The 24,358-nt window shown below is 39.8% G+C and overlaps 1 protein-coding gene across 4 annotated transcripts in view; it reads left to right on the top strand.

Annotated features, from left to right (window-relative positions):
• The window catches only part of ARHGAP10 (Rho GTPase activating protein 10), a 158,800-nt gene that overhangs the window by 15,495 nt on the left and 118,947 nt on the right, over positions 1-24,358 (top strand). The gene's annotated exons all lie outside the window — the stretch shown is intronic.

The raw sequence follows: 24,358 nt of genomic DNA, 5'->3' as shown, positions 1-24,358 counted from the left end.
ATAAAAAATAAGATTCTTTTCATGGCCTTGCTGACTGGTGCTTAATTGTAAGCTGCCAATGCTCACAAAGTTTGTAATTTTTGAGGTGATTTGGTATTAGTAGGCTCACTTGCCTTATAAAGCACTTTTTTAATCTCTATTACTAATAAGGAGAAGAGGATGGTTGTGCTGTGAGTTGGCATCAGACAAAGAATGCAAGAGGACTGTTTATGCAGAGGTTCCTGTTTGCAGATACCACTTTGGGATTTGGTCTCTGAATTGAGACAGATAGCTGGGGAAGATTCCACCCGCTCTTGCTAACCTTATATGAGAAAGAAAACATGAGTGCTTTTCCTTTCTTTTCGTATCTATATTCCTAATCGTATGTGAACGATTGTCTCATCTGTCTTGATGACACTTTGTTTAAAGTTTTAAATACGGCAGTAGATAATGGTTTTATGTGGCTTTTACTGAGAGAACTTAATTTCTGTGGTGAAAACTCTGTTAATTTACCAGACTGTAATTAGACTCTAATTTTCTGCCTTCGGTTCTATATAAACTACACAACTGTGAACATTGTTCAACACTTACCTTACTACCTTTGTCCAAGGTTCCCAGGCTGGTCTTTAATATGTTTTTCCTACTTTTGGTATAGGTTGTGATACAGAAATAGGAGAGATCAGCTTGTGATACTAACTCTATACTTTAAGTAAATATGAGATCAAATCACTTGTTTTGAAATAGTGGGCTATGCTGGAGAAAAGCTATAATGTTGTATTGTGGGTTTTGGCCACAGGAACAGATTGGTCTTTGCAAAGGAGTGAGTCTGACCTTCTTTCTATTTTTCTTCAGAGGTTTCTTTCCCTTCAAACTTCTGTCTCTTTTTGACATCCCAGTGCGTGTCTTCTTTTGCATCACCCTGCAGGTATACAGCACTGTTCTGAGCATTCTTGTGGTCAGTAACATATATTAATACAAGTTGCGCTTCCATCTGTGAAAAAAGAAATACTTGAGATGTACTGAGGGCCTGTGTTCATCTAGATGTGCATTTATATTCTGAGCCTTGCACATGCCATCTGCAAAACTGTGATAGTTGAAGGTAGAAAAATTCTGCTGGAGTGTCTAGAGGAAGAGCTAATGATGTTTTGCAGCGCTGTGCTTGGGATTAGATGTTACCTCTTGCTGTCAGTGTAAACTCCCTAGTCCTTGATTAATACAACTTCTTTAAGGGCCAGAGCCTGTCCATGAGAGACTTTGTCCTGCGCTGAAGGTTTTGGTTCAAAGTGGCAGGCACTGGAACTCCCTCCTCCTCATCCTTTTTTCCACCCCCATCCTCCCCTTGGCTTTCAGGACTTCTGTCAGTGGTTTAGTGACATAGTATCTTGGGTGTATAATGCTTAAATGTGTGTTTAAATGCTTTCACGCTGTATACATTTGAATTCTAGTGTTACCATGCTGTATGTCACCTGTCATTAGCACAAATTGGTTTGCTGTTAGACCCTGGGTGTGGGGGTGTCTCACAACCTGTACTTGACTAACGACTGCAGAGCCGTGCTTCCTAGAGTTTGATCTCGTGTGTCCTTGAAGAATGTTTGCTTTCCCTGCCTGGTCTTCCTCTTCTGGAAGATGTAGCTGTTGTTTCTATTTAAACAATTATTTGTATAATCTCTCCTTTCTCTGCAGTGAAACAAAGGAGTTGAAGCACAAATTGGAGCAGAACTTTTATTGTAAGGTCTCTGGAGATAGTGGGTATCGTGCTTCCCTGTCTTGCACGTATGAGGCTGCAGCATGCATCCACTATACTGGACTCTTGCTTAATCAAATGTGCCAATATGCTTCCCCTTGGATGATTTTCCTTGTGCTCTTAAGTTAGACACTTACGCTTGAAATATTGCCTGAACTTTTAATCACTTTGGGTGGGTGTTTCTGCCTGAAAGCCATGGTAATATGACTGATGTTCATGTAGTGATTCTATGAGCTCCCGCTCATGGTATTTTTATATGTGTTTGTTTTTCATCCTGATATCTGTGCATCCCTTATTGCTAACAGGAAACAAAGGGAAGGAAAACATACTAACGAGAGAAACTTGTAATTCAGTCCATATACCACCTTTGATACACTGTCCTTTCCTAGACAGGGTTATTATTTTCAGGATTTAAAGTTGGGGACAGGATACTGAAGCACTCTATCAGACTGAAACCTTCACAATTGGTACAGTCATCATGTAGAAAGAAAACCTCATACATTTGATTATAAACATGATGGGCAGTATTTTTTAGACATCGTGGGTCACTGAGCTCCTGATGGTGCTGTTAGATGCTTGCTAGCCAGCAATTATTTATGTAGAGTAATTGATGGAGAAAAACTGTCAGCAAAACTGCAAGCCTCATTTGAGCTGGGTGAGATTTGTTACCAACTGTGGCCTCCACCAGGGCTTTGGCAAGTGCACCTTTTTTGACTAATATGAAAGACCTTGTCAAGCTGTCCCTGATAATTAGGTCTGACATAGCTAATACCTGAAATATAGGCAGGACAGTCATGTGGCCAAATCAGCAGAGAATTTGTTTGTGTTGAGTTGCCTGTGTTGTTTTTCGGAAGGGAGCCTTACATAAGGAACATCTAGAAAAGTTTTGTGCTGAAATGAAAGATTATAGTTCTTCTGTGCTAAATGGTTATTTATATGTATTTATTAGACTGCAAGACTGTTCCAATAACAGATTGGTAGGTGTACAGACATTGTCAAATACTGCTAAAAGGTTGATTTTTGCGTATCTGAGAGTCACAAGACTAAGCATATTAGGTCCTGCTGCTGCTTTCTTTAATGGCAAGGGAAGCAATTTAGAAAAAGAAAGCAGCTAAAGCATAAGTGTGCAGAAATGTCCCTGCTGAAACTGCAAAGAACATGGCCAGGATCACTTAACTGTTGCATTAGATAAAAGGATTCTTTAGCAACCTGAGACTTCTACTGGCATCGTTTCTACAGAACTATACAATGTGCAAATGCTGGCTTTGAAGTTTCAGAAAAAGCAGAAAGAATAATTTTCTGTTCCTTACTGCCTTCCTGTGTTCTGTACCTCAAAATTTTCTCATATTAAGAAATGAAAAGCTATTTAGCTTGCTAATAAATGAAAGAGAACTGCTTTAAAGCAATTCAGACGGAAATTATTCATATTGTAAGCAAATCCCTAAGAGATGCTGGGAAGGTAAGTACTCGGTGCAGTCTGGAGTTAAGAGTCTTTTCTCCTTTACTTTAGAAGAGCATTGCATGCATGTGTTTTTTTGCTTGCTAGTTTTCAGACTTTGTTAATTTTAATTTCCCACTGTCGGAGGAGAAGCCTTTGTGCGTTCCTGTGGCAAAAAGGCTAAATGGATATAGTCACAAACAGTTGTGGTTGCTTTCAACCAAATGTGGCCATTTGCTTAATTGTCTTTGTGAGTCCTTTCTCCGCTTTTCAGTTTGGTTGGCTCTGTCTTGTCATCTTTTCTAGGCCAAAAAGTTTAAAATTCAAGGAGAGAAGGGATTGGAACAGTCTGTGGCATTTTTCTGAATTACCCATTCCTGCAGGTAGCAGGAGTCGCACAAGTTGAGCAAAACCACTTTGCCTATTAATGTTTTACTTGGAGCCGCAGAATGGGTTATGAAATTCCTGCAGTCGAATTTAAAATTCCTGCAGTAACTTTAAATACAGAAAACACACACAAAAGTGGTGAGCTTGTGACTTGAGTTATATGTAGTTTCCTTTTTTCCGTTTGGTATTTCCAGTTTTCCCCCTCTTTCAAGCCTTGGACACAAAGAGAATTTGAATGTCTGGGACTGAAATCCTTTTGAAAGCACAAAGAATGCCAAAGAAAAGCTAGGTTTGCAGCTGTCTAAAGCAACTTCCAGCTGATAACCTGGCTCTCTCACACCCTATTCTTTATTATCCAAACCTGGCTGCTAGGTGGCTTTGGGGCAGTGCTGTGCTATGAGCAGCCAGAGGTTCCTTTGGTCCAGCCGACAGGAGGTTAGTCAAGCTTCACTGAAGAAGTGTTAATTCTGGTTTATTGAGTCATCAACCCCATTGCTGTTTCAAATGAATAGATGATAAACTGGAAAAATGTTTGCATCTTATTCATATTTGGTCTGTTTGGCTGTAACACAGCATATTACTTAAGTTGCATCATAGGAATTGGTACTGCGACTTATTTTTTTCCCCCCCTAGTGAATTGCTAACTCTTCTGCTTCTTCCTTTTGCTGTCTTTTTGTTTCCCTCTGATTTCTGTGGTGATGTTAGACTTTTTTTAAAACCAACCAAACCCAAGTATAAATCAAACTTGTCAGGGAAAGGGAGTTTCTTGCTAGCATGTGAATACTAGGTGCAGAAATGAAGAAACGATCCATGAGAGAATTAGTGCTATAAAAATGTTAGAATATTATTTATATAGGCATCAACACTTCCCTCCTCCTCCCCACCTCCTTACCTCCCCCCTCCCCGATGGTTGGATATCCTGGAAAGTGCTGTAAAGCCTTCTGGTTTGCCAGTTCATATCTAGCTAATCTGTGTACCATTAAGAGGGCAAGCAGGATGGACAGGCAAGCGTATTGTCTGGTGCCTAGTGAAATTTCCCTCCCCTCAACTAGTTGAATCATATCAGTATTGCAGAAGAGGATATCAATATCTGTAGAAGTTCCATATGTAATTTAACTGTCAAAGAGGATGTAGTGAACTTGTGCCACAGCATGGTATGCAGCAGTGGAAACCGACTTCTTTCTTTAATTAAAGGCTAATACTCAGAAAATGCTGGAGAAACTTCAGGTGCAGCTATGAGCAAATTAAACTGTTTCCAGCTTTCAGGAGTCCTGAGTTACTAACATAAGTGCCTTAATTGCCATATTTTTAAAGTTTTTAATAAATACTGGCTTACTAATCTCACATATGTACTCAGTGTTAACTCATGTGTGAGTTAATGGGCATGCCTTCATAGCATGATGAAGAATTTGGCAGCTGGAGGATTAAACATCATCTTAGTTGCTTGTGATCTAGGTCAGATATGAATCTGGTGATCTGGATAATAAACCCCAAAATTGTTGGTGGTTACCACATGGTAGGCTATCACTGTAAATTACAGATTAGTGCATTTGTCTAACATTATGCAGAAGTGAATGTAGAATTGCAGCTCTGGTTTTGTTCTGTTGTAGTATTAAAAAAACTCTTTACCAAAATTCTTTAAAAGTTATTGTGAAATACAGCCAGGAAATGAAAATTATACATGAAGACACTTGCCCTAGTATGAGGTTATGTTGTAAGTTTGGTTTGTTCAACACTTAAATGAATGGAAAGAAGAGGAGCGATGAGGATACTGATTTCTTTTTTTTACATGTAGTTGAAGCTGCTGCTTCTTTAATCTTGCCGTGTTGAGTCATCAAGGTTAAGATTTATAGTGGCTATACGTTTCTTATAATGGAAGATCTGCTTAAATATTTGTCACAGTTCTGCCTCCAGGACTCATTGGGATTATGCCAGTTCTGATTTGTTTGGAAAGATAGATCCTTCAATCCTGAAAATGTTATTTTTTTTTTATAATATAGATGTCTTTTTCAAAGGTTTTAATTGTGGTTTTGTGTATCGTTTTTTCACCTGAAGAATAACTAATGGTCGTGTCTAACATATAAACTGTAAATTCTACCCACTGTTTTAAGAAACAGGTGTTCAGGGTTCATAGGTATACTCTAGTGAAATAGCTGTATGCTATTTCATTACCAAGGTACCTGTAGCAGAATTGGTGAGAGTAAGACTTAGTAAAATGAATAGCTGAGTATGCTGTTCAGTACTAGATTTTAGCATGCTGATACCCTAGAAGCTGAGGTACTTTCCCATGTAATAACTGGGGCACAGTGTGAGTCAGTGACTCTGTTAGTCTGTACATGGGCTGGAACGTAAAACAGAATCTCTTTAGTCCTGTTCATTTGTGCACGAAGCCAGCTTTCCTAATTCAATTCCCACTGGTTTTGAGTTTGGGATTATCAAACTGTGACGTGTATGGAAGCTAGGCAGGTAGTTTGCAGCTAGGAGTATTCTGTGAGACCTTTGTGACACGCAGCATGGGATTTGATTTGGGAAGAAGGTATGGCAGTGCTGTAGCAGGATTGTGGCCAGCCAAGGGACTCTCAGCCATGTGGTGTGTGCAGAGGACACCGACTTTGCAGCATTTGCCAGCTGCTGAGCAGCTATGAATGGTGTCATCAGTCATCCTCTGTGTATGTCTTGCTGTGGGTTCATGACTTGTCTAACCTGCTGTAGGTTAAAGGTTTGTTTCATGTTCGAATCCAGTTTTCCCTGCAATACCTCTGCATCAGTCTGCTCTTGTGCTTTTTAGAAGAATGGCCCAGTGGGTCACTTCTTCCATGTGCGGCCCAAGTCCTTGGCAGGCCTGTTCCCAGGGGTATAGGATTTGCACATGCCCAGGGATGGCAGTTTCCTTCTTGATCCCATGTTTAGTTGTAGAGTTTTATATGTGCACATGAGGGAAGTAGCAGAAACAAAGGTAGTGCTGCACATTGACAAGGGGTTTCAGGTATGTCTGCTGAACATGGTATTTTGCTTAAGTTACCAACTCGCTGTTTCCAATAGTCTTTCTTGGAAAATAAGCTACTCGTACATGCTTAATGTCACAGGGTCTCGGTTCTCTCTCAGTTCTCAGTGTTTAAAGAAAGTAAAAATGTGTGTGTTTGTTTATTTTAAATCTATTTAAACACGTCATCTTGTAACATTACTAGTGGGGGTGGGAATAATAGATACAAAGACTTTTAGAGATGCCTTATGAGATACTGATTTGTGTACAGAGTAACAGCTTTTGTGCATGTATTTCTTCCAGTTGTACACTTTGAGAAGTGAATTCTGTTTTCTACTCTTTGAAATTCTTGGTGAACTGGGGCGGAGAGGTTCTCTTTCTGTGTATAGGTCTTTTCCCAGTTCGGATACTCAGCAGTCACATGTGCAGGGGTTATCATCCTGGTTTGAACTTTGTTCTGGCTTTTGAATGTGTTAAATGCTCCAGGATCAACAAGACAGCTGTTAATGGAAGTACAGGTCATCAGTGTTTGGTTCTGAAGTGGAAGCTGGCTGTGCAAAGGGAGATCTATTTTATGTTACTTCATAATGTGGAAGTATGGGAGCTGGCTGGACTTCTGTGTGCTGCTCTTCAGAGCTGCTAGCCTGCTTTCACCTGAATGAATTGGTGGAGGAAGGGGAGGAGCTACATGTTCTTTCATGTTCTGTGATGCAGATGTAGTTCAAGATGCCGTTCCGTGCAATGCTTGTGTGCAGTATCTCTCCCAATGCCTTATGTGAGTAGCTTTCCTCATGTTTGGATCATAGTTAGGTGGCACCTTCAGTGTCAGGACAAGAAAATTAAAAACATTTCAATTCTTTAGCCCACAAGCACTTTGTTAGGCTGTGTGCTTATGGCTGAAGTATAATACTGTGATAGTGACATAAAGTATAACTCATCTCCATGCTCTAGAGTGCTTAATGAAATGATCTCTTGTTTCTGGAGAGCTGGAGTTGTAATACTGGTATGGACAGTTTTATTATTGATCAGCAAAGATCCTTGATACTTGTTCTCCAGCAGTTGTGTCTTTCCTCATCTTGCTCTCAGTCAACACAAATAAGAACAAAGGTAAATAGGAGTGAGCGAGTCTATGTAGAACAGGGATTGTTGCATTTCTTAGTTGGACACTCCTGTTCTTGAAATGGCATTGCAAAACACCTCTGTCATAAGATAAAATGAAGTCGTGCTTACAGGTCTGCTGCACATACTGGGTTCCATGGAGTTTGTACCACATGCAACTACTCCCTCCCCTCTTTTTTGTTTTGACTGGTGTCAACCCTCAAAATTTCTGATGGACCTTGGTCTTCTGGATAGAAGTGTAGGGAGGCTTATAATTTTATGGAGTCACAATGAACCACATCGAAAAAGTTTTGCAGGTCACTACAGGTCTAGTGGACTGCAGTTGGAGAATCACAAGCCTAGGGCAGGCATACTGCTCTAAAGCTTTATCAACAGGGTGAATCCCGACCGAAAGCGCCAATTCTGAAGTAAAGCAGCCTTAGTTGCTGAAGCTAATCATCATTAAAGGCTTAATGTTCTTTGTGGTGTAGCTTCTGACTGATCCTGCCAGAGATTTTTGTGCCAGCAAGGCCTTCATCTGTGCAGGACAGTAAGAAATAGTACTGCCCCAGTATTGTGTGGGGGTTTTTTTGTTTGGGTTTTTTTTTTTTCCTTAAATGCAAGTAACCCTAAATATCGTGATAGTAGTAAGAGCAAGTACTGTAGCTATATTAGTGCCCTGGCCTGTGCTGTTGAGCCCCACTGAGTGGCTTCATCCACCTTTCATCTCCCTCCCCAGAGTATGGAAGGTGCTACTTGTGTGACTGCTCTCACACTCAGCTATAAGAAGTTCCCTTCTGCCTGGCTGCAGCCTTTCCCCAGCAAAGCCTCTGAGGAAAGCAGAGGTGTTGTACATAGGCAATCTGAGAAGAAGCCAAGGTGTCGTGGTCTGTGACTCTTTGATACTGTTTTGTACTGGGCATACTCGGAACAGTGGTGGAACAGATTGGAACAACCTGGACCTTGAATGAGCACTATTCATTGAGCTGTGTTGGTAAGTTGTGTATGTGGATTGCATTTTGTTCTTGTAAGTTACAGAAAAGCACTGGTTTATGTGGGCACGGTAGAAAATGGTAGTCTGAGTTTGACTAACGAATGTAGAGCCTAATGCTGCTTAAGAATGCAGTTTTTTTAATCACAGATGATGTGTTAAAATGAGATTCTTTTCCCCTTCTTTAGCAATCATTTTGGCATAAAGCCTGGTCATGAAAGAAACATTAGTAAATGAAGAAATGCATTGAGGAACTTTTAATATAGTAATTATTTTTTGGTGCTAACTGGGACTAGAGAATGAGATTAACAAGGAATTTTAAAGCAAATGTATTAATTGGCCATAGGATCTTTCACACACGGTGTGGCTTTCTGCAACATTCATAAAGAGCTTTTCTTTGTGAGGAGAAGAAAAAGCAAGAAGTCGTGAACTGCTACCTTGTCTTCAATTTTTATTTCGAATTTTATTTCTTCAGGGGAGCTGAGCATGCTTGACTTTTGTGTGCATCTCTCATTCATCCTAACGTAAAATGTAGTATTAGATGGTGTGACCTAGTAGGATAGTTGCTATTACCAGTACAGTGCATTAGGTTGTTCATTGTGGTTTGGAGGACCAGCTGCAGATCACTTCTGTTTTTGCAGTCTGTCAGCAGTTCACGGACCACGATTTGTCTGTAACTGTTCTGATTTACAGCATTAGGACTAGGTTGGAAGCTCCTGCTTCCTGCAGAAATCAACAAACATCTTTTCCACCCATCACTGGTCCAACACATTCACTGAACACTTCAGGGATTCCAGTATTTGCTGCCTTATTTCCATATGTGGTAGACTGAATGAGGCTAGCTCCTTTGTTATACAGACTTTTTATTGACTTTTATATTTTTTAATGGGCATTTTATCGATGACATAGCCCCACAACTGCAAAGCAGCAGTGGAGCACAAGTGAGATGCAAAACTGGGATTCCTGGCTCTTTCATTTGGGCTGTATCACCTTTGGTGGCAAAGAGCTGTGAATTATCCGAAATAAGGTGGAGGAAGTGAAAGTGTACTTGATTTGTCTTGGGATAGACTGGTCTCTTTCATCAGAAAACAGCTGCCAGTTTTTCAGAAGCTTGCTGTGGGATACCTGCTTCACAATTAGAAATATTCTGCTAATTCTGGTTGGGTTTTAAATACATTCATGTCGAGTAGCTCTTGGGCATGCTGTTGTTGCAGAACTGAACTTGATGTGGCAGAGCATCTGTGTTACTGCTGTCCTATAACTTGACTTAGCTGAGTAATCACTGCACTGGCAGCCGGTCTGTCTTTGCTCTCTTGCTTTCAGCTTATGACTTTGAATATATGGAAAGTCTGTGCCTCTTTCATGTTAGCCTGAGTTGTAGGCTTTCTTCTTCACTGGAGTGTGGGAAGGAACAGGCTACTGAAGGAGCCAGGCTGAAAGGTCTAATTTAGGGAAATACATATTGTCCAATAACTCTGCCACTCCTGCTTCTGTTGAAATGTGGGCTTAATTTTTTTACCCAGCTTAAATTTAGGGTGCTCTTCACTCCATAAATGACTCTTATCTCATAGTTAATTTGTGTGTTTTGATAAAGAACTTCAATAAGTATTTGTTAAAGGTTTCGGTTTTAGGGCTGGAATCCATGTAATATAAAACTTAGGAGAAATCAAGGGTATTGCATTAGGAAAGACTCAGATGTGAGATTTGTGGGTTTTGTGTTCCCCCCCGCTCCCTTTCCACTTAAAGGAGAAGTCAAAGAGAAGGGAGAGGACTAAAACGAATAAATAAATGTTTCCCCCTCCCTATCAACAAGATATCAACAAGGTTCTTTTTAATGTTTGTGAGTAACTCTTTAGCAACATTAACTAGTCTTTCTTATGTGCTTCTGCATTCTTTCAGGAACATATCTCCTGCTCTGTCTCTATGACCATTCTTGTCTCTTGTTCTAATTAGAGAGCTTTAGAAAAGGAGAATGTGGTTTCTTTTACCATGCTAGTTTATTTTAATCTGATTTTCTTCCTCCTTGAAAGAATGTATTAAAAATAGAGAAGAAAAAAGAAAATCAATCTCTCTAAAATAGAGAAGCTGCAAATAGTTATTGAAGCTTGCAGTAACTGGAGTGTTCCAGCATGGCTATTGTGATTCAAGTCCTTGAAGTTTGTCATAAATGTGGCTTTACTAGGTCAGGATTTTCTGCTGGCCTCTCTTTTGCACAGAGAGCACTATGATCCCGCTGCTGTTATACTGGTATTTGTGGGTTGTAGATTCCTGGTATATGATCAGTTTATCATGCTAATACTTTTTTCTCTAGAGACATGAGAATCTGTGACTCACAGTGTCTTTGCTTTCAAGACTTAAGTGTTTATTTTTCTGAAGGCCTATGATAAACACAAAAAAACTTTTTTAGTAAAAGACTTAAGTACATATTTTTCTTTAACAGCCTATGAATTTTTATTTTGCAGAGATCAGTGGTTTCTGTGTAGCAGTCTTGTCACCTACATTTCCATTTCAAAAGACAGAGGCTTGGTCACTCCAGATTGTTGGTTTGCCTCATACCGGAGATTTGAGAGTATTTAAGTACCATCTCTTTAGTGGGGTCCACCGAAAAGTATTTAAATCTGGGATGGAGTCTTGGGTGACAAGGTTTAGTGCAAGGTGTCCCTGCTCATGACAGGGGGGTTGGAACTAGATGATTTTAAGGTCCTTTCCAACCCAAACCATTCTGTGATTCTGTTATTTTTAAGACAGTTTACGAAAGAGCCCTTTTCACTGAAATGTCTGCCAAACAAATAGTTTTCTTGTTGGTTTTTACTCTGAATGCATAAACTGAGGTGAACCACATGGCAGTTGGGTAAGTTAAATGATGATTTTTAACTGGTAACATTTTCTCTTTTTTTGCCTTTTTGGAGGCAGAAGGTGGGACAGAGGACAAGTGCTTAGTCTTCCCTTTGAGCCTGATAAAATTTAGGCCTAGTCAGGCAATTATACCCCACAGTTGTCACAATATTTCTCATTTGGTGCCTTTTTTCAAGTTTTTGTTTTGTTTGGTGTCAGGGATTGTTAGTTACTGACTTTCTTTCATCATCTTTGTTGTTTTCTTCTTGTTTCCAGGCTTGATGCATGAATAAATAATCTGATCTAAAAGTCATGCATGTGTGAAGTTTTGTGAGCAGCCAGGACAGTTTGTACCAGCAAGTGCTAAAGCTTGAGCTATAAAACCAGTACAGCTGGAGTGCGGGACACAGTGTTTTATTTTGTTTCATTTTTTTCCTCTGTAGAACAATTCTGTGTATGTAGGTGTAAATGCTGTGTGTAACTCCCTTCCTGTGTTCAACAGATACCATATGTTCACTAGTGAAAGCTGAAGCATTTCCTTCAGATTGTTGAATAATTTAACATCCCTTATTTGTACTGTAGTGATTTCAGGAAACATCATTGAAATTTGAAGTTCTTCTGTGGGCACTGTACGTCTAACAGTGGTCCCAGGTGGCCAAGAAGGCCCATAGCATTCTCGCTTGTATGAGAACTAGCGTGGCCAGCAGGACTAGGGAAATGATCATCCCCCTGTACTCAGCATGGGTGCAAGAGGGATATTGAGGTGCTGGAGCATGTCCAAAGAAGGACAGCGAAGCTGGTGAAGAGCATAGAGCACAAGTCTTATGAGGAATGGCTGAGGGAACCGGAGCTGTTTAGCCTGGAGAAGAGAAGGATCTCACAGCTACCTGAAAGGAGGTTGTAACGAGAGGGGTGTTGGTCTTAATTCCCAAGTAATGAGCAATAGGACAGGAGGAAATGGCCTCAAGTTGTGCCAAGGGAGGTTTAGGCTGGATATTAGGAAAAATTTCTTCACTGAAAGGGTTGTGGACCAGTTGGAACATTGGGAAAGTGGTGGAGTCACCATCCTGGGAGGTATTTAAAAAAACATGTAGATGTGGTGCTCAGGGGCATGGTTTAGTGATGGATTTGGCAGTGTTAGGTTAACAGTTCAACTTGATGATCTTAAAGGTCTTTTCCAACCTGAGTCTATAACATAGATTGTCACTGTCCAAACAGGCCCTCATTTGAGCTATTAGGCTGGTAGAATGGATTTATTTCATTTTTCTTTGTTTTGTAGATGGGAATGCATGTTTAAATTTTTAATTTGGCAACACTTGTGGTCAGTTGTGGGCCAGCTTTAGTGCAGGAAATATACAGTAGTTTCTAAGGGAGGTTGTGAATACTTTGCAATATCACTTGACTTGTGCAAGAAACTGCTCTCTCATGAGAACACCTTGTGTCAGAAATGCAAAGTAATGCAGCTGAAACAAGTTATGGAAAAATCAAAAATGTTATGTAGGCTGGTTCTTTTATTCTCAAACGTTACACATTCTGCTCATTTAGAAACAAAACCAGCTTGACTCTTCTCTAAAATGGAGATAATAAATTTAAGCTAATTCTTGCGTGAAAGCATAAAGGATGTAAGTAATCTAGAAAAGATTTTTACTGTCTTGTATACTGCAAGTCTTCCTTTTGTTTGAAAGCAGAATGAAATGAGAAAGTTACATTAGAAGATTAAAGAAACAGCTTTTTTTCCTGCTTCTAAGTCATGTTGGTATAGCAGTGTGGGATTGCAAGATGTTTCTTTCGTGCCTTGTGGTTCTCATGAGGATATGGAGGTTGCTCTTGACTATCCTAAATTGCTTTTGCTGGATTGTTTTGGTTAGGAACCAGTTGCCACTGTTATCCAGATTGGAAACTCAGTTTGCAGATATGTACTGAAATCCCAGAGCAGACTTTCCCGTGCTTGTGTGCCAGTAACTTTAAAGTCAAAGGTTCTTTCCTAATCAGAGTTAGTAAGCTTCTGTGTCTCCATACATAGTAATATCCTTCAATTGATTCATTGGCCTCAAATTTCTAATCTGAAGCTGTCAGAAGGATTACAGGATTTCTTTGCACATTGAGTTCAAATATTGCACAACTATCCAGACCAGAGATGAGTAGTTTCTGTTTTGGCATATGCCATACTACATAGTTGAATAGTTGAATATTTCCTGGCAAGCTCTGTTAGCAGTTATTGATGGCATGAGCAGTAACTTTATTCTTCTGCCCTGACAAATTGCAATAATGAGAGAAGCTGGCAGGTGAAACAATGCTGGAGCATCAGGGCTTCCTCTTGCGACAACTTCAAAAAACCAACAGTGAGAGCAGTGAAAGAGGAGTTTACTTTGAAGTTTCAACCTTTACTTTGACGTTTCACGTATTTCAGTGGTTTCCACTCTTTTTATTTATTTAAAGGAATTCTGTATTCACTGTATGCACATTGATATATTCTGTGGTATACGTGTATGGTTTTGGTCTCACCTAATTAGAAGCTTCAATTCTAATATGGTTTAGCCAGATACACCTATCAGAAAAGCTCCTTTTGACACACAACTGTTGTGTTGCTTTACCCATAAAATCCCCACGAACAGTTTTGAAAAACTATAGTAACCCCCCCCTTTTTTTTGATTTGGGCATCTAATTTTGCCACCCACTTCTCTGCTGTCCTTTCTCTGGAAATCATATGACGTTTGTACAGGCTGTTCTCTGCACCACTGTTGCTGCCAGCTGTTGTCTTTGTCAAAACTTGGATTCATTTCACTTTTGTCTAGCTACAGCAAAGTTGTTCTTGAACTCCTCCCTCTTCAGGGGCCTGTGGTGGTCATCCTATCCTTCTTGATGCTCAAGGTTCATGCTGGCTTGTCTGTGGTGGACAAAAAAGTATACCTTCATAAAAGGAGTTCAATGGAAATCTTGCCAGAATTCTTACCTTCTGCATTTTGAATTTGGCTTTAAGGGTTTTCTTTGCTGTATAAATGCGCTAAATTGGCAAGTATTGTCTGAAAATGCACTACTACTCTCACCTTTTAACAAATAACCAGAAGGTTGGGCACTTGGCCATTAGTTGTTGAATTATAGATCTCAGCTGCTCATTTGTCCAGTTCCTCATTGTGTTTTCCTCCATCCTCTTCCACTTGAATCCTGTTGCACTTGGGAAAACAAAGCCGTACTATCCAGGGTCTTTTCAGCCTACTGGGAGAACTTGGCTTAATTTTCATGACTCATGGCAGAGGAACTGGTAAAAATGTAACTGTTTTATGAACCTTTTATGGTCTTAATAATGACAAAGTATTTGGTAGCCATTTCACGTAACATTCTAATTACATGTGCTGGGTGCATGGTTGGACATGTTTCATTGTGGAGAAATCACAGTATCTTGCAAGTTTGATCTCCTTGTGGGTTTTGTCTATGTATGCGAATGTTCATGCAGGCAGTAATTCCACACAAGTGACAATGTTTTGAGAGATCTGCCATTTTGAAGAGAGAAAACATTGTGAATGATGCTTTTTGTTGTTGTTGCTTGTTTTGCCTTTTTTTTTTGTTTTTGCAAAGTTTTTCATGTTGAATGTTGACATTTCTGCAGACTTGATATACAGCTTCATAAAATATTTCAAACCGTCAGTTGAACAGCATGTGCTTTTAAAGAGGGTAAAAACACTTGCTCTAGTCATTTGTTAGGGAGGTGGCTACCAGCTCTGCTTGTGTTTTGGCTGCCCACTTCCCATTATGGAGTTGTCTTCTGGCTTCTTGTGAAAAGCACCAACACTTGCAGATGGCTGAACTAAGCAGGCAGAGCTCTTTCTGGGAAAAAAAAGGCCTTTATTTTGTGTGAAATCGTGTTCAGTTTAGTTACAAACTTGGGGAGAGCAGGTTTGGTTTTTTTTCTCTTCTGCTCCGCCTTGCTTGCTGTTGTGGAAGAAAAAAGATCATGCTGAAACCATTTATTGGATGTGAACTCTTTGAGATGATGCTCATCTGAATGGCAGCATGTGAATAATGTGGAAGCTGGCATGCTTGCTGTGGCATTCCCATCCGGGCTGAGCTGTGCTCCCCCTCAAACTTTCTCAACCCCATGAAATTACAGTTGTACGTGTGCTTCCTGAGACGATAGGCTTCAAGTAACAAAGGCAGTCCTGTTTCTCAGAAGGGGGAAATCTCTGTGCCCCCGTAATGGGTCAGATCCTCCTTCTGTATTGATGTAACACCTTTACCTGAGTGAATTTTGAAGAAGTTAGGTAGACATGTCCTGTTCGAAAATTGCTTTGAATTCAGAGAATTTCATTTAAGATGAGCCGTGAGAGGTTGGTGCTTCATTGTTCATGTTCAGTGTAGATTTGATCAAGTGGTGTTGCTACCCGACCACAAAACTCATGAGTTGGAGAATATAATAGCAAAACAGAGCTTCTGCTCACCAGTGAATTGGTCTTTTCTGTTGCAATCAAAATAATATTTCAACACAATATATTCTGTTTTATGTGAACATTACAGTTACTGTCTGGGAAATAAGTGTGGGAAAGAAAGCAATACTCCAGAATTAAAACATTCAGAATGCTGATGTTGGATAAGTATCTGTACAATAAACACATTTTTTCCTGTAACTGTTTTATTTGTTTTACAGAGTTTCCCAGTTGAGAATGTTTTCAGTTATCTAGCACAATTTTTCATCCTTAAGCAGTATGGTCTTCTGATTTACTAGCTGCTGAACACCCTTGCTTGTTTGCAAATTGTCCTTGAGACATCAATAGCTTCATTTAGGATATAAATGTGAAACAGGAGCCTACTCATCCAACACAATAAATATGAGCAGCAAAACCATGAATAAATGCAGGAGGGCTTTCAAATCTCTGGTGTTTGACAAGAATGTCAATTGAAGAATACAACATCTGGGTTTTTATGTTCCATTTGATGATTAGAGTTGTCTTATGAAAGACTTAAGTCAGTTTTAAATTTCTGCTAGAAAATTCAGTACTAGAAGTGTAATCTCACCTTCTGAATCCTTACACCTTTACATTAATAATAGTAAAATCCTGATCTCTAAAAAGGAATGTTTTTATTTGTGTTCTCTGATTCAGTCACTTCTGGAAAACAGGCCCCATGTCTTTGCTACTTACAGAGCTGCAGGTGTTGCAGAAAGTTATACTGGTGAAAGCTCTGATGGTATTTGATGGTACCAGCTGTTTTGGTATTGTGTATTCAAACTGTTGCTTCTGGATTGTTGCAGTTTTCTTTTGGGAACAGATTATATGAAGAACATTGGTACCCCTCTTTCAACTGTTTGATGAAAAGTATGATGGAGAGAAACCTTTGCAGCAAATCCGGAACTGCTAGTTTTTATCTTTGGGAACCATGTGAATTTGTGGTGGGATGCTGTTGTAGTTTTCTGCATTGCAAATTTGGTTTTCTTAGTCCTTGCTTTCTGATTTACTACTTCTTTTTGTAGTAGTTGGTCCATTTTGTTGCCAGAGACATGGAGGTTGTAAGGATCGGGAATATGGCTATGATTCCTTTGAGGAAAATTATCTCTGTGTGCTCCACAGTAACTTCCATCATGGTTGCCTGACCCTTCAGCAGACTCTTTAGGATACAGGTCTTACGTCAGGGTGGTTGCAGGAATATTTCTCCACCCCGAAGCAGTGAGTTTATTGGCAGGGTTGTAGGGCTAGGGATGCACCTTGTCTTTTTCTTTCATGAATTGTAACTGTGTTCCTGAAGAGCAGGACTGAAAGTTTCACTCACCATCTGAGCTGGCAGAGGCGTACACTTCTTGGTAAGAGATGCTCTAGGAGAGCCTTAATCTCCACTGAGAAACTAAATGTGCTGTTTCGCCTACAATGCAAAGAAGGAAGTGCTCTTGGCAGGGTGGAGTAGGGCTGCCTTAGTGATTTCAAAAATCCGGCTAAAAAGGTGAGTAACTTGAGTCCAAGGAGGTGTGGTGCAGCCGAGGGATGATATCAGCATGTTTTGGCACTTTGCGCATACTCGCATAAGGTGGTACTTTGTGATGTTTCATATATGGTAATGAGCACGTTAATTAGTTGTTTCTTGCTGTGGGGGAATGTGGAGTTTGTACACTTGTACCTGCAAGGGTAGAAAGAGGACACATGGGTTAAGTCTGTTTTCACTGGAGAAGGTAGATAAGATGATGAGTGTTTGATGTTATTTATGCATGCTTTCTGTAGGAGAAAACAATGGTTGGAGGTTATGGCATCTAAAACGTTTGGCACATCTATGAAAGTAAGTGTACTCTGCTAGAATTTGAAAGCTTTCTTAACTTGCCTGTTTTGATCAATGTGGCAAATAGTGGCATTTAGACTATGGGATTAGGCATTTAAAAGAAGGAAAATCGTAAAATATGACAGAAGTAACCTCTGAAGTATTTCTATTAAATACTTTCTATGTCTATGAAATAGAAATCTGGCAAAAATAAGGTGGTTCGCTCTTTTAAGATGTGAGGGGGAGGTTTGAATATCTCTGTTGTGCCATTTACATGTGGCTTGTTCGGGCTAAATAGCCTGTTCTTACTTGTCATGTAATTATGCCACAATTAATGACCCTAGCATGCACCCAGTCAGTTCCTAACAGAGGCACTGTTTTGAAGAATGCACTGCCCCAGTATTCAGTTTTCTCTCTTTTTCTTAGATTGGGCAAGAAAAACATGCTTTTCTTTTTTGGCTTCTAAATGTTCACTTCCTGTTGTCATTAGTTGGGAGGGTCATGACAAAATTTGGACTTTTAGTGTAACAGGAGAACATAATTAATTCCTATCTGTGATGAGCTAAAAAGAAAAATTCCATTAGAGATCGAGATTCCTAAGGTTGTTTTTAATTTGTTGTATTTACATATAAATTACTTAGGGTTGTTTGGTTTTCATTTTATTCTTGCGATTTCCTTTTTTCTGTGTGATGCTGAAATGCAAAGAATGCAAAGCTTTTTTTGGTAACAAAACCCTTTCTATGTTAAAATTTGGAAGACATTTCCTAAAATGCTGCTGCTTATTTGTTAGCTCTATTTTTTTTTTGTTGTATGTTGAAAATTTAAACTCTCATTTGTGTGTGCACGTGTGTGTAAACTTCATCTGGAGTAATGTCGTTGACACCAAATTTCTGGAGGTTTTTAGTAAATAATAAAACACATCATAACATTGGTACAGTTGGTGTAGATTTGTCTCAGACCTGAAGGTGTGAATGTGGAGGGTGTGAAGCTGTGAACTGCTTGCTGGATGCTCTGGAGCTACGGCTGCAAAGGTACCTTTGGGCCTGTAGGAGCAGGATGCTGTGTTGCTAGTTGAATTAAACTGAAATGGCAAGAGGTGGTGGGTTTTCTAACATGTTTTAGAGGCATAGAGTGGTCCAAATGTGCTTACACTGTGTTATGCTGGGGCAAAGAGGGATATTGAGCAACTTGACAAGTCAGTAATGAGTTTATTTTTAATCCTCATACCTGAATTTGCTAAGCTTTCAGAAACTCATGAGTTGCTGTGAGTAACTTGACATTGTCAAAACAGGACTTCAGAAAGCTTGTAGTCTTTGAACTCTATTTCTATTCTGGTTTTGGAGCAGAATGAATAACTTTGTATTTTAGCTTTGTCATCTTTGTCTGTTCTGATGATTTTTTTCAATATACTTAGCAGATAAAAATGAGTAGTAAAAAGTTGATTTGGTTTCAGGGAGTTGGAACATGTCCCTGCTCTTAAGAATCTGCCACATGGCTTGCATCTGCTAAGTTGATAAGTAAATCCTGTTTATCCACCTTACTAAGGTAATAATTAAATCCTGTTCTCAGTGTCATGGATTATATTAGATTCATTGGTCACCTTGCTAAAGGGGACACAAGAGAAACAGGGAGTTGCTTTTCTAAATGTTGAGATGATAAGTGTTTTATATGAAGTATCATACGAGTCCATACTGTGTCTCTTGGACAAACTATTTTGAGTACTCTGCTCTGAAACTGCTTTAGTTGCTCTTGCAAGTGAGATTGATGCCTGGGAAGAAGAGGGGAGAGGCTGGCTCTCACACAGCTTGTCCTTGCCTGTTTCATGATGGTGTGTAGCTTGCCCGATCTTGGCCTATGTGAGTTAAATACATCAAGAAGTCTAATATTAGTCCTTAACGTAGTAACATCCTTGAAGACGAGCTTAATAGTAAAATTATTGTTTTAACCTTTTAGCTTTTTGAGGAGAATGTTGTTGAATGAGACCAGAGCAATTTTAATCCATGTTGAACGAAACTGCTAGAAATCTGTCATTCCTTGAGCATATTTTCCTCTATACAAATGCACATAGTATGGGGAATAAGCAAGAGGAATTAGACATGTGTGCACATCTACGGGAATATGATATTATCACCATCAAAGAAACATGGTGGGATGGCTTCTATGACTGGAGTGTTCCATATGAAGACAGGTTGAGAAAATTGAGGCTGTTCAGCCTGGAGAAGGCTGTGACCTGATAGCAGCCTTCCAGTATCTTAAGTGGGCCTACAAGCGTGCCGGAGAGGGACCTCTTCATCAGGGACTTTAGTGATAGGACAAAGGGTAATGGGTTTAAACTTAAACAGGGGAGGTTCAGGTTAGATATAAGGAGGCTCTTTACTGTGAGGGTGGTGAGGCACTGGAACCGGTTGCCCAAAGAGGTGATAAATGCTCCATCCCTGTCAGTGTTCAAGGCCAGATTTGACGGGGCCTTGAGCAACCTGGTCTAGTGGAAGGGGGTTTGAACTAGATGATCTTAAGGTCCTTTCAAACCCAAATCATTCTATGGCTCTATATCTGTTAGTGTCAATGAGATTTGTAGTTGGGGGTAGGGAATGGCGATGTCCAGTCCTTAAAGAATCATCACAATACAGCAAGTGTGGGACTTGATATAGAAATCTGTATATTACTGTAGAAAAAGATAAACACTAGTAAAAAAGGCTGTTAAAAGCAGCTAATTCTCCTGTCATGCAAAAGCAATCTAGGCTTTGTGCAAGAGTGTTAGTTTAGGTGGCTAGTGTGAAGTTAGTACTAATCTTAAAGGGAACAATTGGAGCCTGGTGCTGCAAGAGCTGGCCACCGCCTAGCAACTAATGGTGTTGTGTTGGCTCGGCTCAAACTCAGATAAGGAATAAAAACATTTTCCTCTAAATCCAAATGGAAAAATGAAGAGGTATTTGTGTGGGGCACCAGCTGTGCATCTGACGCAGGACAAACTGACAGGAGCGCTTATTATCCAAGTGTTTCAGAGCAAAGTGAGGGAGCTGGCGGCTGCTCCTGTTTCTTCTGGTGTGGTTTTTAAGTAGTTACATTCAAACATGAAAAAAATACAGTGTACTGATATGAACATTAACAAAGAAGAAAACTAAAAGCCCTGATGTCCTTATGGCCCTCCCTTCTCTCTTTGGAAATGTGCCTGTCTTTCTCTTCAGTTTTTTGGTCAAAATATTTAGCAGATGGTTGGTTTCTTTTAGTGTTTTAAGAAAGTGAGTATTTGAAATAACTCTGCCTTATGGGTTCACCAGGATTATTCAGGAAAAAAGTGTTAGTGTTTGGCTGATACTTAAATGCTCTTTGATCTTGAATGCCGTGTTCCTCCCTTTAAGTTATAGCAGCAGCTTTCAACAAGCAACAACCCCATTACTGTTTCCTTTACCTTTCTATTTGGTGTTACTGCGTGGAATGTGGAATTAAAGGGAATAAAATAATTACTTTCTGGCCTCCTAAATTCTCACTGTGTTTTTTCAGCAGGCTGCCGCATTATTCAGATAATCGCTGTAACTGGTGCTGTTTGATACATACTGTACTCATGTAACTGTCTTACTCTAATGTATGTAGCTGGAATCCATGTATGTTTACTATTTGTTATATAGCACATACTGGTGTTGCAAGCTCTGATGCTGATGTGGAACAATACTGGGATGTATCTGTCATTGCCAGCCGACTAATTTTGCTGTAGTAAAGCTCTTCTGACACAGGATGGAAGAAAGCCAAGTTAACACTTATGAAATTTCTAGCTTAAGCAACGATGCTCAGCATTTAAATTTTAACACAGTAGTAAGAGAGTATAGTACTTATGATGACATCAGCATCTAGTTTGTTTTTATAGAGTTTTATAAATGCTTAAAATTACATGAATGTCTGTGTACGCATTGTAGGATACATGGAATTTATCAGGGCAAAGGCTGGAGCAGTTTTATGCTGTTTCCCCACAGCAAAAGGTTCGACTGCAGACTGTCTCAGGTTTGGCCATTGTTTGTCAGGTGGCAAGAAAATCCAGCACAGGGCTGTATTATCTTTCTGAGCCTAGCCATCATCCTCATAATTTTTCCGGTGCTATAGCAAAACGGGTTCAGTATTCCTGCTCTGACCTTTGGAGGAAGTTTTCCTGCACTGTATACTTGATAGTTAGTTTTGCCTCTTTTACTCTAGCAAGAGGCAGACCAGAGATTCTTCTATTCCTGTGAATAGCTGGGCACCAGTGGTTCTGCTGAGCAAGGTGCTGGTTTTGTGTTAGACCAGTGCTATTTTGGCATAGGGAATGGAAACAGTGTGTGACCTTAAATGTAAATTTAGCTAAAATAAAACAGGACTCGTGGATGATACATAAATATTGGAGAACGAATCTTGTAGTTAACATCTGCTGACTATTTAGGATTAAAAATCTCTTTATTTTGGCAACAGTTAGGACTCTGATCACAGCAGCAGTCTGTTGAACTAAATGACTAGAGTGTTCTTCCCCCAGTCGGGTTTCTTTCTTTCCAGTTAGATCTTGCAACATGTGATTAGTTTTTATTTAGCTCCGTTGACTTCTGACCTTTGTTGAAAGTGCCAAGTTCTTAAAATCTGTCAGAAAATCTCTTCCTTTTGTTGTCTTTTTGTTGTCTTGTCTTCTAGGTGTTGGTTCAGTGTCCAGGTATTTCGGGTTTTTCTCGATCCATCAGGTCATTCTTCTGCGTCCCAAACCCCAACCTCCTCCCACCCCCTGATGCTTTCCAAAAATTTCTGGAACAGTTCCTCAACATTTCAGGGATGATTTGTGGAAGATGTTGCAAAAATTGTCTTCATGGCTTTAACGCAGGAACTCTTCAAATCTACCTTTGGTGTGTTAAAAGGTTATTCCTTCCAAGCCTACCTAATTAGCCCTTTGGTCAGTAATTTGCAGTTCCTTAGCAGATACAGTGGAGAGAAATGCCTGAATGTGTCTTTCTGATCCTGTGAGAAGCTCCGTTTTGATTCAGCCCTTCTCAACTTGACCAAAGATGTTGGATTTTGCACTGAAGGAGTCGGGGTGTGGGCACAGATTCTGTCTGCTGCCACTGTCACCAGAGAGGTGGCTTTTGGTGGAGAGGTGGGATATGCATCCATGCAGGAGGTAGTTTTGCACCGCTTTAGAAAGGCTTATCAAAGCCCATAGCCTGCTTCAGTGTTTTAGTACCCTTTCACATGTGAAGGGGAAAGGGGGGTGGTGTGTGCATGTGGTGCTTCATGCCTTCTGTTAAGATATACCTTGCTCAGCAGTATTTGAATACTTCACCTCTGCATGAGGGGGAGAATGTAATAATTCCTTCCTCTAGCTCTCATATGATGGGGCTTTGGCAGGGGATTATCAGATTCAGGAAAATTAAATAAGTTTGAGAGACTGTTGTTGGTCTCACTTTCCCATAAATATTCTTTTCAGCCTTGTGTTGTGACCTGGCTCACAAGTAAGCATAACATTAGATGTTTAAGAAACTTGTTATTTTCTATCTTTGAGCCTTTCACAGCTGGCAAAACTTGTTTCTTGTGCTGTCTGCTTTATGAACAGCCATTTAGCCCACGAGACATGAGTTAAAATACCATGTTTCCATGGGAATTATTGCTTTTTTTTTTTCCCTTCAACCTTCTTATCCTTCTTCCTTCAATTCTCTGCAGCATCCTACTGCTTCATGTCTTGAAGGGTACATGTACAGACTTTAGAAGCAGTTGCAAAAGGGAGGCAAGTACCTGGCAGCATGGCATCACAGCCCTTTTACACAATAGGAGAGGAAAAGACTAACGAGAAATGGGTGAAAAGAAAGGAATATGGAAGGGCAAGGAACAGAAAGCATTTTTTTCATGTTAGGATGTGTATTGCTGTTTGTGTAGAGTATTTGTGACTTACCCTTTTAAGTGGTTGAACTCAACTTCCAGTGCAGCATTTTATGTTGAAGTTGTACTTGACTGTGACACATGATAAAACATACGATATGTTGGATGCAAGGTTGTTTTTTTTAAAAAAAAAAAAACCAACAAAAACCCAACCAAAAAGCCCCAAAAAACCACCAAACTAAACCAGAACAACAAAAAAAAGCTCGAGTTTGTAGTCTTTTAGCTCCAGTTAATATTAAAGAACAGAATGCGTAGCTGTTCTGTTAAAAGAGTTGTTCTTAGCCCTTCAGAACTGCATGTGATAAGAAAAAGATTATAGGTTAACTAAATATTTCACGTTGTCCTCAACCTTGGCTGACAACAAAAATGTGAGTAAAACCTTTATTACTGGGTAGGAGTGTCCCAGGACATGCATCCTTTTTTCCCATTGAGCAATTCTGTCCTTCCAGAACTTGTGACATTCCCAACCTGCATGTGTCAGCCCAACAGGAGAGTGTGTACACACTGCTTATTTTCAGCTTTAGACATCTTAATAACAGTTTATAATGATGATATTGTGTATGAATATAGAGTCTGATTACTTCCTGAGGGAGGTAAGAGTGCAGCCCTCTGACCCTGAATTGTCAGACAGTAATAGGTAAAAATTGGGTGGAAGAAAATATTTTAGGACTATTACAAAACAGTTATTACAGGAAAAAATGCTGTGCATTTAATTTAACTTTAGGCATAGTTTAACTCCATAGAACTTCTAGTTTCAGTGCAACAATTCTTTTAAATTTG

This window comes from Strigops habroptila, chromosome 7 (genome assembly GCF_004027225.2).
Source record: "Strigops habroptila isolate Jane chromosome 7, bStrHab1.2.pri, whole genome shotgun sequence".
NCBI lineage: Eukaryota > Metazoa > Chordata > Aves > Psittaciformes > Psittacidae > Strigops > Strigops habroptila.
The sequence above is the reverse complement of the archived record's forward strand: the minus strand, read 5'-3'. Positions and strand labels throughout refer to the sequence as shown.